Source organism: Octopus bimaculoides, chromosome 26, assembly GCF_046866305.1.
Source record: "Octopus bimaculoides isolate indiv1 chromosome 26, ASM4686630v1, whole genome shotgun sequence".
Taxonomy (NCBI): Eukaryota; Metazoa; Mollusca; class Cephalopoda; order Octopoda; family Octopodidae; genus Octopus; species Octopus bimaculoides.
The window spans coordinates 9,841,199-9,857,337 of record NC_142953.1 but is presented as its reverse complement, the minus strand read 5'-3'; the positions used below and the strand labels follow the sequence as shown (position 1 = coordinate 9,857,337).

Below are 16,139 nucleotides of genomic sequence, written 5' to 3'. Positions count from 1 at the left end.
AGTGGTCAGACATATTTCCATGGAAAATAGCAAATGAACAACATTGCTCACATAAGAGTGACGTTTATTTACAATTAGTATGCAATACCAAAACAAGAGAATATGAACACACACATACACACAACAAGCTTCTTTCTGTTTCTATCTACCAAATCCACTCACAAGGCTGTAGTTAGTCCAAGGCTATTATTATAGAAGATAGTTGTCCAAAGTACCACACGGTGGGACTGAACCTGCATATACTTGAGTGCATGTATACACACACACTTGTATTTGAGGGCTAGGCCAGATTTTCTAGATTTTGAATAGGGTGTGTCAATATATTCAATATCAATAATTCTGTATGCTTACTGTTTGGGGCTAATGTGATTGCATGCATTTACTGACAGTCTTGAATTGTGGCAGAAACAGCATCTCTTCCTTGTACAATTTTATATATAATCCTTGTCATCCAATAGTAATTTGCTAATATTATTGATCAATATGATTATGATTAGTAGATTGGTATAATCTGTATTTAGCTGAAGTAACACCTTGTAGTTTTTAGTCATGTCTCTTCATGTTCTGATTTCAAAATCGTTCTATGGTTCGTTGTCGTTCAATTAAGTATTGATGGGGAGGGGGAATCAATATAATTGACTGACTCCTTCTCTCAACATAATCCTTTCTACTATAGGCACAAGGCCTGAAATTCATGGGGATGGGGATTAGTCGATTGCATTGACCCCTGTGTTTCACTGGTACTTAATTTATCAATCCTGAAAAGATGAAAGGCAAAGTTGACCTCGGCGGAAATAATTTAATTTTGGCACAATGCCAGCAGTTTTGAGGTGAAGAGGAAATCGATTTCATTAACCTCGGTGCCCAACTGATGTTCACTTTATCAATCCCAAAAGGTTAAATAGGCAAAGTCAACCTTGGTGGCATCTGAACTCAGAATATAAAGAGCCTGTTGAAATGCCACTAAGCATTTTGTCAGGTGTAGTAACAAATAACAGTAATAATAATAACAGCCCTTTCTATTTTAGGCACACAGCCTGAAATTTTGCAGGAGGGGACTAGTCAATTACGTCGACACCAGTGATCAACTGGTACTTTATCAACCTCCAAAAAGATGATAGGCAAAGTTGTCCTCGGTGATATTTGAACTCAGAATATAAATAGCCGGACAAAATACCACTAAGCATTTTGTCAGCTGTGATAACAAATAATAATGATCATGATAATGATTGCCAATTTAGATACAGGGCTAGCAGTTTTAATTCAGGTGATTAGTTCATGTTATTAGCTAACCTCTGCCTTAAAATTGTTGGCTGGTACTTATTTTATTAATCTGAGTGGCATGAAAGGCAAGGTGAACCTTGGTAGGATTTGAACTCAGAATCTAAAGAGCTGAAGCAAATACTGCAAAACATTTTCTCCAGTGCTCTAATGATTTCTGCTAACTCTTAGTTGTGTCATGTCTCCATCTCCTAACTGTGAGATGTGTGATATGAGCCAGTAAGGGAGCCTCTATGAAACGACTTGACCTTTTAGAAATAACAGCCAAGTTTCCCTTAAATCACATCCTACTGTTTTAGAAACAGGAAAGACACATTGGATACTGTGGTCAATACAAAAAAAAATGTTAATTCCATGGTCATGGTTGGAATGCTTTTGATCGTAGGTTTACTTGTTAAGGACTAAACTGGAGCTGAACAACAGCCACAACCAGTTCCATAAGCTAAAGTCTCTACATGGTTAATCAATGTTAGAAATAGTTACCTAATTTCCCTCAAATCACGCTCTACTATCTTTGAAGTAGGATGTATTGGATTATGTAGTCTTAGGTACACCGTGTATGAAAAAATAAATGTAGATGGATGATCTGAAATGAAATATCTTTAATCATAGGCTTACTTGATCAGGACTGTCCTGGGGCTAAACAACAACAACAACAGCTAATACTACTACCATTATCATCATCATCATCATCATCATCATCATCATAATCTCCACCACCATCACTGCAAGTAGCAAATCAACATTGTTTAATCTCTTTGGTCGATAAAATCCGTTGGCAATAAAGACTGAAAAATCAATCAAATGACACGAAATATTTCACTTTTGTGAGTTTGGGAGATCAATACCTTTGTGTGTGTGTATGTGCCTGTGTGTTTTAAGTGACTATGAGGTGGGAGTTTTTTGTTATTTTATTTGATGGTGATGTTCTGTTGTTTCTTGTCTGTTTAAAGCAGCCATACCTCACTTAGTCTTCCCCCTTGTCTCTCTCTCTCACTCTCTAAGTTGCTCTCTCTCTCTCACTCTCTAAGTTGCTCTCTCTCTCTCTCTCTCTCTCTCTCTCTCTCTCTGCATGGTTAGTCATGTGTGACTGTTTTATATTAGTGTTCATATATTTGGTTTTGTTTGTATGTTAATATATTTATGTATAGGTGTGCATATGTATGTATGTGTGTGTGCGCACATAGACACACCCATACACACATACATATATATGTGAATACACAGACACATGTATGCACCTACATGTGTTTCTCCTTCCCTTCATTACCACACAGAAGCACATGTAGAAGGTTCTCTTTTTAAGGCAGCCAGTCATTTCTTGGGGTCACTTACTGAATGCAGATCCTTATTTCAGAATATTATTTCATTAACCCCACCCATCACACACACACTTATGTACTGATCCACTAAACATTGGCATGGGTAGATATTTAATTTTCTGTGAATTCCTTAATATTAAAGATATGTAACATTTTCTCTTTGTGTTTGGTAACTTAAATGTGGGAGTATAAAATCGTTTATAAAACACTGAAATTATATTGGTAATACTTTGTCTGCAGTAACTGTGTGGTTAACCAAGACAAGATTTGTGTACTCTTTAACCTATTTGCATAAGTTTGTCATGACATGTCAAGGTCAACTTGTTGGCATGAGGGAAAGTCTTCCTGCTCCATTGAAACATCATTTCTAATGAATTGTGCAAATGTTAGTATCTGAAGGATTGCATGGAAGTCTCTGGTTCACCAGGAATACTTGTATGCATATGTATGTCTCATCATCATCATTGTTTAACATCTGTTTTTCCGTGCTCACCTGGGTTGGACTGTTTGATAGGAGCTGGCTAGCCGGAGAGCTGTCCTGGCTCCAATTGTCAGTTTTGGCTTGGTTTTTATGGTCCGATACCCTTCCTAATGCCAACCACTTTACAGGATGTGCTGGGTGCTTTTTACATGCTAGTTGTTACCCATTACTATGCTGCCAGGTAACAACCTAGTCATGTTGAAATAGATCCTTCAGCAGAAGCCTACTGTAATGATACTGCATATCCGAATACAAGGGGCATTTTCCTTGTTTCTGCCTGTCTTTCTTGTTTACTCTTGTGGGTTTGAGGTCGTTGTGAATTCTTGGCAGAGAAGAAGATTCCGCGGTACACGTGTTTCAAGCTCTACATGTGTATAATATAATATAATATAATATAACATAATATAATATGTGTATAATCTACAATGTAAAGCTATCCTCAGCCGCAAAATTATCTCTCTCCCAGGAAATTATACCATCTCGACGTTGAAGTAAGAAGAAATGTGTGATGTAAGAGGTGAAGATCCTTTCGGTATTCTGTATAGTACTTTATCTGGTATAATTCTCCACCCGGACATAATCTCTCCGGTCCTTCGAAAACCTTCCATACCTTGCGACGATTCAGTGTGTATATATATATATAAGGTGAGTTGGCAGAAACGTTAGCACGTCAGGCGAAATACTTAGCAGTATTTCGTCTGTCTTTATGTTCTGAGTTCAAATTCCTTCGAGGTCAACTTTGCCTTTCATCCTTTCAGGAGTCAATAAATTAAGTACCAGTTGCATACTGGGGTCGATCTAATTGACTGGCCCCCTCCCCCAAAATTTTGAGCCTTGTGCCTAGAGTAGAAAACAAAATATGTGTGTGTTGGCATTGTCGTGTGTTTACAAAGTTTGCTCTGCAACCACATGGTTTCAGGATCAGTAGAACTGGTTGTTAGGGTTTGTGTGTGTGTTTGACTGAATGTGTACTCCCTTTATTTGGTTTTAAGCAGAGTGTCACCATTTGTAGAAAACAGTGTCATTTGCACTTCTCTGCAAAAGCATGCTACAAATGAATTCCTGTCCAACTCATGCTAGTATGGTAAAGCAGATATAAATGAACAAACATATCACATGTTCTTTAGCTTGTTTCAGCCATCTTATGATCATTCCAGGGCAGAGCACTTTCCAGATAAATTTTTATTCCTAGTTAACCCTGGGAGTGGTAAAAGTGAGTGGCAAGGCTTAGTCTTTGAAAGGTTGTCGAAATTCTCAAGTTAGCAATAATGTTTTGGATTGGGTAATTGAATGAAGTAGGTGAAAAATAAATAAGGTTCTTAAGTTTTCTTCGTGAATGCTTGTACATATCTGATAGCATAAGAACTACTAAGTGGGTGCTAAAAATATCTTAAGTTGAGACCAAATTGGATTGAGGTCAACCATACCTTTTAAAAAGGCAGAATGACAAAATTGTGTGGCAAATGTTAGCAATAGTTTTCTGTTATTTTGAAACTATGTGTTTGTGTTTGTCTGACTCATCCAGTGACAAGAGTGATATGTCGAAATGACCAAGTAAAGTTACACGTGTGACCTTTCACAGAATAAAAGATGTGAATTTGTATCCAAATGCTGGCATTGTGCAGTGTCTTCCTGGTAACCTGTTAAGCATCACCGTCTTCTTTTGACTGACATTAAAGTACTTTCAGATGTTTGAACTAAATGACAACTGTATCAGTTTCACCAGTCTTGGTGCACTTGTAAAGGTCATCAGAACTGTGTTGTTTCTGGACTAATCAGCAAAAGTTATTAACCTGTTAAAACTAGGGGTTAAAACTAGCTATTAACCTGTTAAAACTGGGGGGTCTCCTATTTTTTTTATCTATGGGCCTCTTTGATTACTATTTTATTCTGGTGGACCCCCATAGCCATTTGATGTTGAAAAACTAGTTTTATAGAAACTTCTTTCAAAATTTCAATTTTGTTTTTCACACTAAATTGTGTCGGCTGAACTTATGTAAAATATTAGAGAAAGAAACCTAGTAGTTCCTTGTAAAACTTACCAATACACACGTCTAAAGCAAAATTTTTTCAAGGGGCCATTAAAATACTATTTTGATGTGTGAACCTCCAAAAATCTCATATGGACCCTGGTTGAGAACCATTGTGTTAAAATAATAGTCAAATTTCCCTCAAGTGATATTGCTCAGTTTTTTTTTTTTAAAGGGCCTGCCACATTGTACACTGTAGCCCTAGTTACACTATGCTTTAAAAACAAAACAAAATGATCAAAGCTTGTACGTTTCATTGATAGTTCTGTTCAGTCAGGTTGACCTGGGACCAAACGATACCACCATAAAAATAAAATAAAATGCAGAGTGTGAAGTTTGATTGCTGATAAATAATCTAATGCTATAAGTGTACAAAAATCGAATCTATTTCTCACCAGTATTTCCACGAAAATAAATACAAAAAAAAAGAAAAATAATAAAAATAGAAATTTTAAGAAACGATACAGAAAAATCTGTAATTTGTCCTGGAGGAATTCAGTTGTGTTTACTTGTGTTGATATTTTATTTTATGGTAAATGATGAAAAAATTTTTCATGCCTCCACCCCACTCTAGATACTGTTATTGTTTTTGGGAAAGTGACGTCACTACACCTGTTCCAAATACCAGACTGACGTACTTTTCATTTGTCTGCTTGGTTTCTCATACATTGTAATAACAAACACTTGAACACGTCCACTTTTCAGTCTGTCTTTTGAATCCACTACGGTGTGGATTCCACATCATAACAGGGCGGTTCCTGTGTATTTAGTTGATCTTAGTGATTGCTAACTCACTTGCTTTGCTGATCTCTCCATCTCACTTTATCATTATACATAGACAGAAATATAGACACACACATTATATCACACACAAGCATGCAATTGCATTTTACTTGGACAAAGTAAATATTTTTGTTATTGCAGCATATGACTATGTGTATGAGATCCACTTCCCAAAGGCTCTTTCTTGTATGTTGATTAATTTGCACTCCTGTGAGTTGTAAATTCTCCATTCACCTCCATTCTACTATATAAGCAAGCAGAACTACTGATATTTATATATATATATATATATATATATATATATACACACACACACACACACACACACACACACACATATATTAGGATTATTATTATTATTATTCTTTTTTTAACTCCGGTTTTGTTGGAACTCCTGGAGTCTTCCATGCATTGTGGGCTTGCTGCCTGTAGCCTACTGTACCATGCTATCCGTTCTTTACAACTATCTAATACTTTCCTGATTATTCTGGCTGTGCCAAGGAGGCGAACTTTTGTAACAGCTCTACTGGGCACTCTATTCCAATTTCCTTTATATTCCTCTTGATGCCTTTCAATACTCTCCCCAATTGTTGTTATTGAATATCACGTGCTGTTCAAGTGGAATCAAATTTAATAAGTTTCAAAATACCTCTACCTCTGTTACTGTTCACAGTTTTTTTTCTTTTATTATTATTCATCTGTCAATCACACTGTTGCTCTGACATGATATGTGATCATCCTCCTTACATTTTCCCTACTCACCACTCCTTTCTTTCTGCGTGCACATTGGATTATAACTTCTGTTGACATAACATCTCCACCTCAAATGCTGTTCACAACAAACTAATAAACTCCTCTTCGGTTGTTATGTTAAACAAGAGACGACGAGGTTTATAGCCTGATCAATGCACATCATTCTAGTGATAACTCATCTCAGATATATCTGTTTGTAATTTTAACGCTTTCAAGTATGCTGCAGTCGACATGTCTCCAGTAAAACCACTTGAAAATAACTCAGGTCCATACTGTTATGTATATATATGTATATCATTTTTATTATTTTATAAAAAAATTTTTTCACCTTTTATCTTCTACTTGGAGTGTTATATATAATTTTCATTGATTGGAATAGCTTTTATGTGTGTATATGTGCATTTTTATGTAGGTATACATTTGTGTGTATGTATACTTGTGTGTGTATGAGTGTGTTGGTGGATAAAATAGGGTGAATAGAATTCATGATGTATATATTTATGTTTTTATTATTTTTAGCCAGCTGAAAGTTTGAAAAGTGACCATGGACTGAGAGTTTCATGCATGGCACTTAATTTGGTAAGTGCCATGCACAAAACTCTTGGGTCTTGAGTCACTTTTGTAACTAACTGTCATCATCATCATCATCATCATCAATCATCAACATTTAACGTCTGTTTTCCATGCTGGCATGGGTTGGATAGCTTGACAGGAACTGGCAAAGCCAGGGCTACACCAGGTTCCATATTCTGTTTTGGCTTGATTTCTACACTTAGATGCCCTTCCTATTTCCACCCTCTTTATAGAGTGTATTGGGTGCTTTTTACATAGCGCCATCACTAATACTTTTTATGTGGCACCTTGGTTTTAGGATCTCAGTTCTATTGTGGGTGGGTCTTATTGAATACAGCAATGCGCCACGCCTCAGTCCTCTGTCAATTTTATATATATATATATATATATATATATATATATATATATATATATAGATAGATAGATAGATAGATAGGGATAATTTCAGAAATCTCTGGATGGCTGTGCTACCAAAAGAAATTGCTGGTTCAAAATGAACTCTACAGCCATGAAGGTGATGTCATTTGGAGCTGCCCAAGATATACACAGAGCAACAAAACCATTCTGCATGCACTCACTCAGTCTTAGGACATTGCTGACTTCAGGTGTTCTGAAAAGCAGCTGTAGAAGATATCTAGCGATCAGCTGAAACCATTAGGGATAACTCCACCAATTTTCCCCTCATTTGGAAACAAGAGCCAGTTTTCCTGTCTCTAACGGGCATGGCATAATAGATTGTGCTGGTGTTTGCTTTTCATCCTTTTGGGGTTAGTAAAATTAGTACCAGTTAAGCACTGGGGTTGCTTTAATCAACTTAACCCCTTCCCCTGAAATTGCTGGCCTTGTGCCAAAATTTGAAAGCATTATTATTATTATTATTATTATTGTTTTTTTTATTATTATTTTTTTTATTATTATTATTATTATTATTATTATAACCATAATAATATTTGTTTTGCTGAGATACTGAACCTCTCTATTGCAGTCTGGTGGTTGCTCACATTTGTCTGCAGGAATGTTATGAAGACTCGTACAAAAGAAACGTCTATTATTTTTCATTGTTGTTGGCTCTGCAGTGCAAATGGAATTATATTTCATTTTAATAGTCTCTGTTCTCGGCTTGCTTAGAAAGCTTACAATTCCATCTCTCGCTGTCAAAGCTATTCATTGCTCTGCCATTCGTCTCTCGTCTCGCACTTATGAAATGATCAATTTTCTTCTCCTTCTTCTTTCTTGTCTAAGAACAAACCTTTCATTGCAAAATAATATATTATTGATTTACATATTTATTTAAAATTTTTTATATATATATATATATATATACATATATATATATATACACATACATACACACACGTGCGTATATATATATATATATATATATATATATATATACACACATACATACTTACATACATATGTATATATATATATATATATATACACACACATACATACTTACATACATATGTATATATATATATATATATGTTTGTGTGTGTGTATAAATACATACACATGTACACATACATGTATATATGTGTGTGTGTATTTGTATTTATATACATGCATATATATATATATATATACATATGTTTGTTTCTGTTTTTAGGGTTTAGTTTTTCCTGTTTCTTTGTCTCACACACTGCAAAAGACATTGTGCTCAGTTTCACCGTATGTGATTTTCGTTTATTTATTTATTTTTTGGTAGAGTGGTAGGGAAAGGCTTTGTTACATGGTAGGTCTGTTTATGCAGATTCTGTCTGTTACTCTTTTAGTGGTTTCAGTCATTGGATTCTGCCCATACTGGAGCACCGTCTTCGAGTACATAAATTCTTTATATCACCCACACCAGTACTTTGTAAACTGGTACATTATGTAACTGGCCATTTTTGTGTATGTATCTTTTATCTTTTACTTGTTTCAGTCATTAGACTAAGGCCATGCTGGGGCACTGCCTTGAAGGATTTTTAGTCAAATGAATCAGCCCCAGTACTTACTTTTTTGTCTAAGCCTGGTACTTATCCTATCAGTCTCTTTTGCTGAACTAGTAAGTTGTGGGATGTAAACACACCAACGCCAGTTGTCAAGCAGTGGTGGCGGATAAACAGAGTGTCACACACACACACACACACACACACACAAGACAGGCTTCCTTCAGTTTCCATCTCCCAAATCTACTCACAAGACTTTGGTTGGCCCAAGGCTAATGTAGAAGGCATTTGCCCAAAGTGCCATGCAGTGGGACTCAAGTTGGAACTGTGTGGTTGGGAAGCAAACTTCTTGCCACACAGCCTTGCCTATTTATGCTCTGAGCTCAAATCCTGCTGAGCAATTTTGCATTTCATTCTTATGCTAAGTGGAGGTGCTTGTCTCCTCCTTGTAAACACAAGGACACAGGAAATGTGTCAAAGCTGACAGGAAGCGGTGCTGCTTCCTAGGGCTAAATAGCAGTAGTATTATTCCCTTCATAGGACTGTCACATTAAGTTGACAGCATACAACTACTTTATCGCATCACTACTGCATAAATCTCTGAGAGATTTAGAAATGTATTATTTATATATATATATATATATATATATATAATCCTTTTGTACTCTGTCATTAGTTTATGTCCGTACTTGTGCACTGCCTTGAAACATTACATTGAAGCACAAAATATCATTGATGTCAGCTTGGGTAAGATTCAAATTCAAAATTTAAACAAATGTATGTTACTCTACTGATTCTGTCATCCATCATGCAATTTCTATAGAATATATGTTGTGGGATATTCATTGGTTAGTTTTTAGCATTGATTGTATTCTTTTTTTTCAAGGACAACAACATACATGCATGTAGTCTGGTGTAGATTATCTAGGACTACATTGTCCAAAGCATTGTCCAGTTTATGTACAACGGCAGGCAGGGTGTAATGTGGTGGACATTTTGCTGTTATTTCGAACAGGTCATGCAACTGCTTAAAGGCTGTCAAAGCTTGCTTGTTTTGTTGTTGCTGCTGCTGTCTGCCAGCAAATCTGTTACCAGTAACCATGGTTTCACTCCCTTCCAGAACAAATGCCATTTTTGTAAAAGCCTGATTACCACCATATTCCATTCCATCACTCAACTGTTTCCTCCATTTCATCAACTATTAAGGGTATTTATGCTATTGCCATTAGTTTGGTATCTTGCTTTGGCTGTCTAGGATATTTGCAGCCCCCATTCCGCTATAACAATTAAATTGCTCATGCCTGCAAAAAGTCCTTTATCTGCATCATCTCTGTCATCGTCATCAACATAATCACCACTATTATTATCATTATCACCACTACCACCACGATTGCCATCAGTGTCTTCATCAATGCCCTGTATTTTTATTAACTCTGCATTATGACCAACCAATTAAATGTAACTGGACGTTTTACTCCAATGTTGATTGTGTGGTTTGATAAAAATGTCTTGTTTGTTTTAGCTTGGATTTGACTGGCTGGTAATAATGATGGTGGTGGTAGGTGATGTTCAGAGTGTTGCAGCCGCCTCCTTCTCCTTTTTATTTCTCTCTCTTTCACCACCACCACACCCATTTTAGTCTGCCCAAATATGAACCTTATTAACCCCTTTTGATCAGTTATATAGCTTAGACTCCTTCCTCATTCTATCCTTGTGGTCAACATTAACACTTGGACTTCCATATCTAACATGAAGGATGGGTCTCAACATTTCAGCTTCCTACCATTTTACTTTGTACTTTATAATACTACTACTGTAGTAGTAGTAGTAGTAGTAGTAGTAGTAGTAGTAGTAGTAGTAGTAGTAGTAGTAGTAGTTCTTTTGTTATGGGCATAAGGCCTGAAATTTTGGGGGAGTAGGCTAGTCAGTTGCATGAACCCTAGTGTTTAACTGGCATTTATTTTATTACCCCCCCCCCCCCAAAAAAAAAGGCGAAAGCTAAAGTCAGCCTTAGTGGAATTTGAACTCAGGATGTAAAGAGCCAGAAGAAATGCCACTTTTGATACTGACTCACCCAAAACTGCCCCTGCCTGGTTCTATGATACAAACTTCCTGTTTTAAAGTAATCTAAATTAAAACCTCCTATCAAAATTTTGTGTTTATGTTCCAAACACCAGCTTTAAAACAACGAAAATGATTTTACTAAATTTTCCTTTCTTTTCAAAATCAGTTGAAACAAAGGCAGTGTATTTCAACAGAACTATGGGTGGCCAAAGGATTAAATATCTTCTCGTTGCTAGCAAAAGTCAACTGTATCTTCTCATGGTACTTATTCATAACTGGATGTTCTGAGTTAGCAACAGTTAGTATTTAGACTCTGACCACAAAAGGTATGCTTGTTATCAGAGTTGAACTGTGAACTGTCTGGCTCATAGGCTGATGATTTATTGATTTTAGTTGGCCATGATTAATGTAAAATTCTCATGGCTCTAAATATATTCTTGGTTGTTGTATACGTTTGTTTAACCTTAGGTCATTACTGATCAAAAATGTTTCGGCTATGCCACTCCTGTCTTTTGGGACATAGTGTATTAGGAACTCCATTATTCAATGCATTCTTCCTTTTCTTTTAATCAAAAGGTATGATTTTAGGTAAATTTGGTTGCTATTTCTAGCAAGTTGGCTCGTATTATCATATTGGCTCATTGGCTTGGATTATCATATTGATAATTGCAAATAGAGCTTGATCCCTCTCTCTACACTCTTCATGTTGATCATCATCATTTTTTGGCTATGAGCCTCTTGTCTGACAAAACACTTTTATAAACAATTATTCTGACAATCTTTCTTTTTTTTTCCTTCTCCATCTTATAATAATGTAAGTTCCCTCTCTTCGCACAACTCTTATTGATTGTTGCTTCTGTGTTTATGAGATTTTTATTATGATCAATTACATATATACATATAAAAGCATGTGTATGTATATGCACATGTTTTTTTTTTGTGCCAGCATGGTGAGCTGTGATGTGAGCCATAAATACTAGCAATAGCTGTGTTATTGATTCTTTAGCAGGGAGCTTATTTTCTGCATTAATACATTAATTCCTTGATAATTAAATTCATTATCTTCTCAATTTTGTTTATTAATTGGGACTGGTCCTTAAAGTATCTATAGCTCTGTGTATTAGCCCATTCATTGAGCTACATTAGACAAGTCCAGTGTGTATTAGTTCAATCTCTTTATTGAAGTTTCACGGCACAATAGTCTTCCAAGTAATGTTGTAGTTGTCTAAGGCTCTTTACCCTCAGAGGCTCCACTTGCCTGCCTAGTTCAGCTCCCATATTGAACTGTTAACCTCAGTAAAGAGTATGCTCACATGACTATCAGGTTGAGGCACATGACACAGCAATTATGTCAAACTTTCATTGCTGCAATAACAGGAATGTTGTAACTCTTCCCTTTTTGTTTCATATTATAGTGCATTGGATTTTTGCTATAAATTCTTGTTTTCAAACACACAAGGACTGAGAAATGGATAAATTGTCAAACTCATCTTTTAGCTTTTGCTTGTTTTGGCCATTAAACTGCAGCCATGTTGGAGCACCTACCTTGAAGAATTTTTAGTCAAATCAACCCCAGTACTTTTTTTTTTTATATATAAACCTGGTACATATGCTGTTAATCTCTTTTGCCAAACTGCTAATTTACAGGGACATAAACACACCAACACTGGTTATCAAGTGGTGGTGGTGGGGGGGGACAAACACAAATACATACATATATGATGAGCTTCTTTCAATTTCCATCTACCAAATCTATCCACAAAGTTTTTGTCAGCCCAAGGTTATAGTAGAAGACACTTACTCAAGGTTCCACACAGTGGGTTTGAACCCAGAACCATGTGGTTGGGAAGCAAGCTTCTTAGCAAACAGCCATGCCTGTGCTTATGGTGATTTTGTATTGATTAGTTTTGAAGCTCTTCTATTCTCGTTGATGCTATCTACATTCTGCATACATTGTAGAAATCATATGCACATGCTGCAGAAGCCAGCTGCACATGTTTCTGAAACCAGGTGCACTTGTAGAAGCCTGCTGCTTCAACAACAAATGTAGTCACTAAATATCCACACAAATCAGGTGTGGTCACACAGACTAAATATAGACTTAGTGTTTTATAAAGTTTATCTAAGATCCAGTTGTTGTTGCAGGAGGTCATTTAGGTCTGGAAGCCGGTTCTCTTTTTTTAAGAAAATGAGGTTAAAGAATCTTCCTGACCAGATGTATATAAGCCGATGTGGTTATAAAACGTTTCAGGTTGGATGCATATTTATTAATAAGGTTATACAATATCTTCAACTGGGTATATAAACCAACAAAGTTATATAATTTTCTAATTAAGAATTATTTTCAGTGTTTCAAAACCAAAATAAATAAATAAATAAAAGGAATACATAAATAACACTGCTATATTTTCCTTCCAGATTTTTCTAAATAACTAAGTACACCACAAAAGAATGGCAAAGAAATGATAGTTTGACATGTAATTCTGGGGCGACATGCCTCATAAGTATACACCAAAGTTCAGAGAGTTTTTACCTCTTGCCAGTCTCTCCCACTGAGTGAAGAGCAGATTGGAGGAATTTCAACCATGTTTCGTGGTCTGCTACCACAACAGCTCCTTTATAGGATCCAGTTAGCTGAAGACATCATCAGGAGGAACCACGTCTGGTTTCGGCCCCTACTCCTCTACCGTTTTGATGTGGCTGGGCCACCCCCTTTTGGAGGGGTCTTCAGCTCTGGTGTTGGGTGCATGTCTTCTTTCACTGTTTGTGACTGTTCTAATTCAACTGTGGGATGTCCCTCGCTATGGTTATTTTCCAGGAGGTTCTGGCCACACGTCTTACTGTTCATGTATGTGTATGAACTGCAATGCTGCATGGTAGTGAGATGTGGGCTCTGAATGAAGAGGACATGCGAAAGCTGGATGTCCTCAGCTGATGTTTAGTTAAGAGGGTTGCTTGAAACCCAAGGGTTTATAAACAGTATAGAAAATTCAGTGTTGTATAACATCCTCTATGTATGAGCGAGTGAACAAACAAGTGGAAGTCGCACCCGATGCACATATTTGGGGTTGTATCTACTGAGTAGCAGGCTGACTTAGTTCCTTATATTACTCAAAATCTCGTGGATGCGAAAAAAACACAGACAGCTCTTTGGACATTTAGAAATATTGCTTAACAAAACTTTAATATGAGGGAAGTAAACCTCTTAACCACACACATACACACACACACTCGTACATTCACGTATGCACACACACACTGTGTGTATTAAGTAAATCTGTTACTCAATACACACACAAATGTGTGTGTGCGTGTGTGTGTATATATGTATATATATATATATATATATATATATAAATTCACATGTATACATAATCATATAAATATATACACACACATATGTATCAGGTTTGAATATTTAAGTTTTATATTTCATTTAAATATGGTTGATTAAATCTCATTGAGGACCAAATAAGCGTGGCATCGTCATTTGTGCATACGGTGTACGTAATCTTTCATGGGTGTGTAGTGTCTGTCTTTGTGTGGGTGTATTCTGTCTGTACCTGTAGGTGTGTGGTTGTTTATATATGTGTTATTTTTGTTGTTGTTTTTTCCTTCTCAGTGTGTGGATATGTTGTAAAACTTAAATGATTAGATCTGATTGACTCGTTTACATAGTTGGCAGTGATTACTAATTTCATAGAATGAAGAATTCATATGATTAGATATAATTAATTCATTTACTATTATGGTTTATTTTAAATATTAACATTTCCATATCAACACAGACTATTTAGTTTTGATCAATTACTGACAAGCTATCTTGCTTAATTAATTGTTTTGAAATTTGAGCCAGTTTCTTTCTCTGTTTATATTCACCCTCTTTGTTTACACTTGTCTTCCATTTGTTTAATCTACTGGGAACACTCACATCTTTGTGTGTGTGTGCATGCGTGCGCCTTCGGTGGTATTACTTTTGAAGAGATAGAGTGGGGGAGTGCACCAGTGGCTGTATTAACCATTGCCACCTTGCTATACCATATATGTGGCAGTTAAATATTTAAATTCATGAAGACAAGATTATAAAACTCATCATCATCATCAGCAGCAACAGAATTTTCACTAGCGACAGCTTAGGTACATGTAAGATGTTAGTTGGCTAATTCTTTTGATGCCAACTTGCTTAAGACCACTCTTGATTCCATGATAGATACAAGATTCCTATTTTAAGGTGATCTAAATTGAGACCTTTCATCAAAATTTCATGTTAATTTATCTTCCAAACACCAGCTTAATAATGATTAAATTATCTTTCTAAATTCTGCATTGTCTCCAAAATTAATTGAAAGCGTGGCATGTATTTCAATAGGAAGATGGTAGCAAAAGGATTAATGTATCTGATTCGTTTTGAGATTTAATTCTTCACTTTCTCTGTGTATCACCATTCCATCTTGTCTTGGCTCTTTCTACATTTCTCTCTCCCGCATAGGAGACAGCCAATATTCTCAATCTATCTTGACTGCTTTTTCTCAAGTCTTCTTTGGTCTGCCACTTCTGTGAGTATCTTGTTATGGCTTTGTGCATTTCTCATTTTCCAGCTGCTCATCTATCACGAGAGAGTATTTCAATTGGAATTTCAACAGTAGAAGGAAGGGTTTGGTTAAATTTGCATGTTTCAACTAGAATTAAAATTGTTGATAGATGTGATGCTACTAGTATTATTAGCACTTCCACATTCATCTCTTCTCATTGTCATCCTCATCTACCTTCATTGATCTCAACCTGCATTGTTAATTGCTACTGGAATCCAGTTCCAGCTCTCTCTCTCTAATTGGCAATGAGGTCTGTTACCTCCACCATTAAAGTTTAAAGGACCCCTAGTTGTACAGATGTTATTGCTTAACTTTAGGCCAGCTCT

The 16,139-nt window shown here is 36.1% G+C and overlaps 1 protein-coding gene across 4 annotated transcripts in view; it reads left to right on the top strand.

Moving 5' to 3' along the window:
* Positions 1–16,139, top strand: part of LOC106868878 (uncharacterized) — a 702,504-nt gene that overhangs the window by 33,615 nt on the left and 652,750 nt on the right. The gene's annotated exons all lie outside the window — the stretch shown is intronic.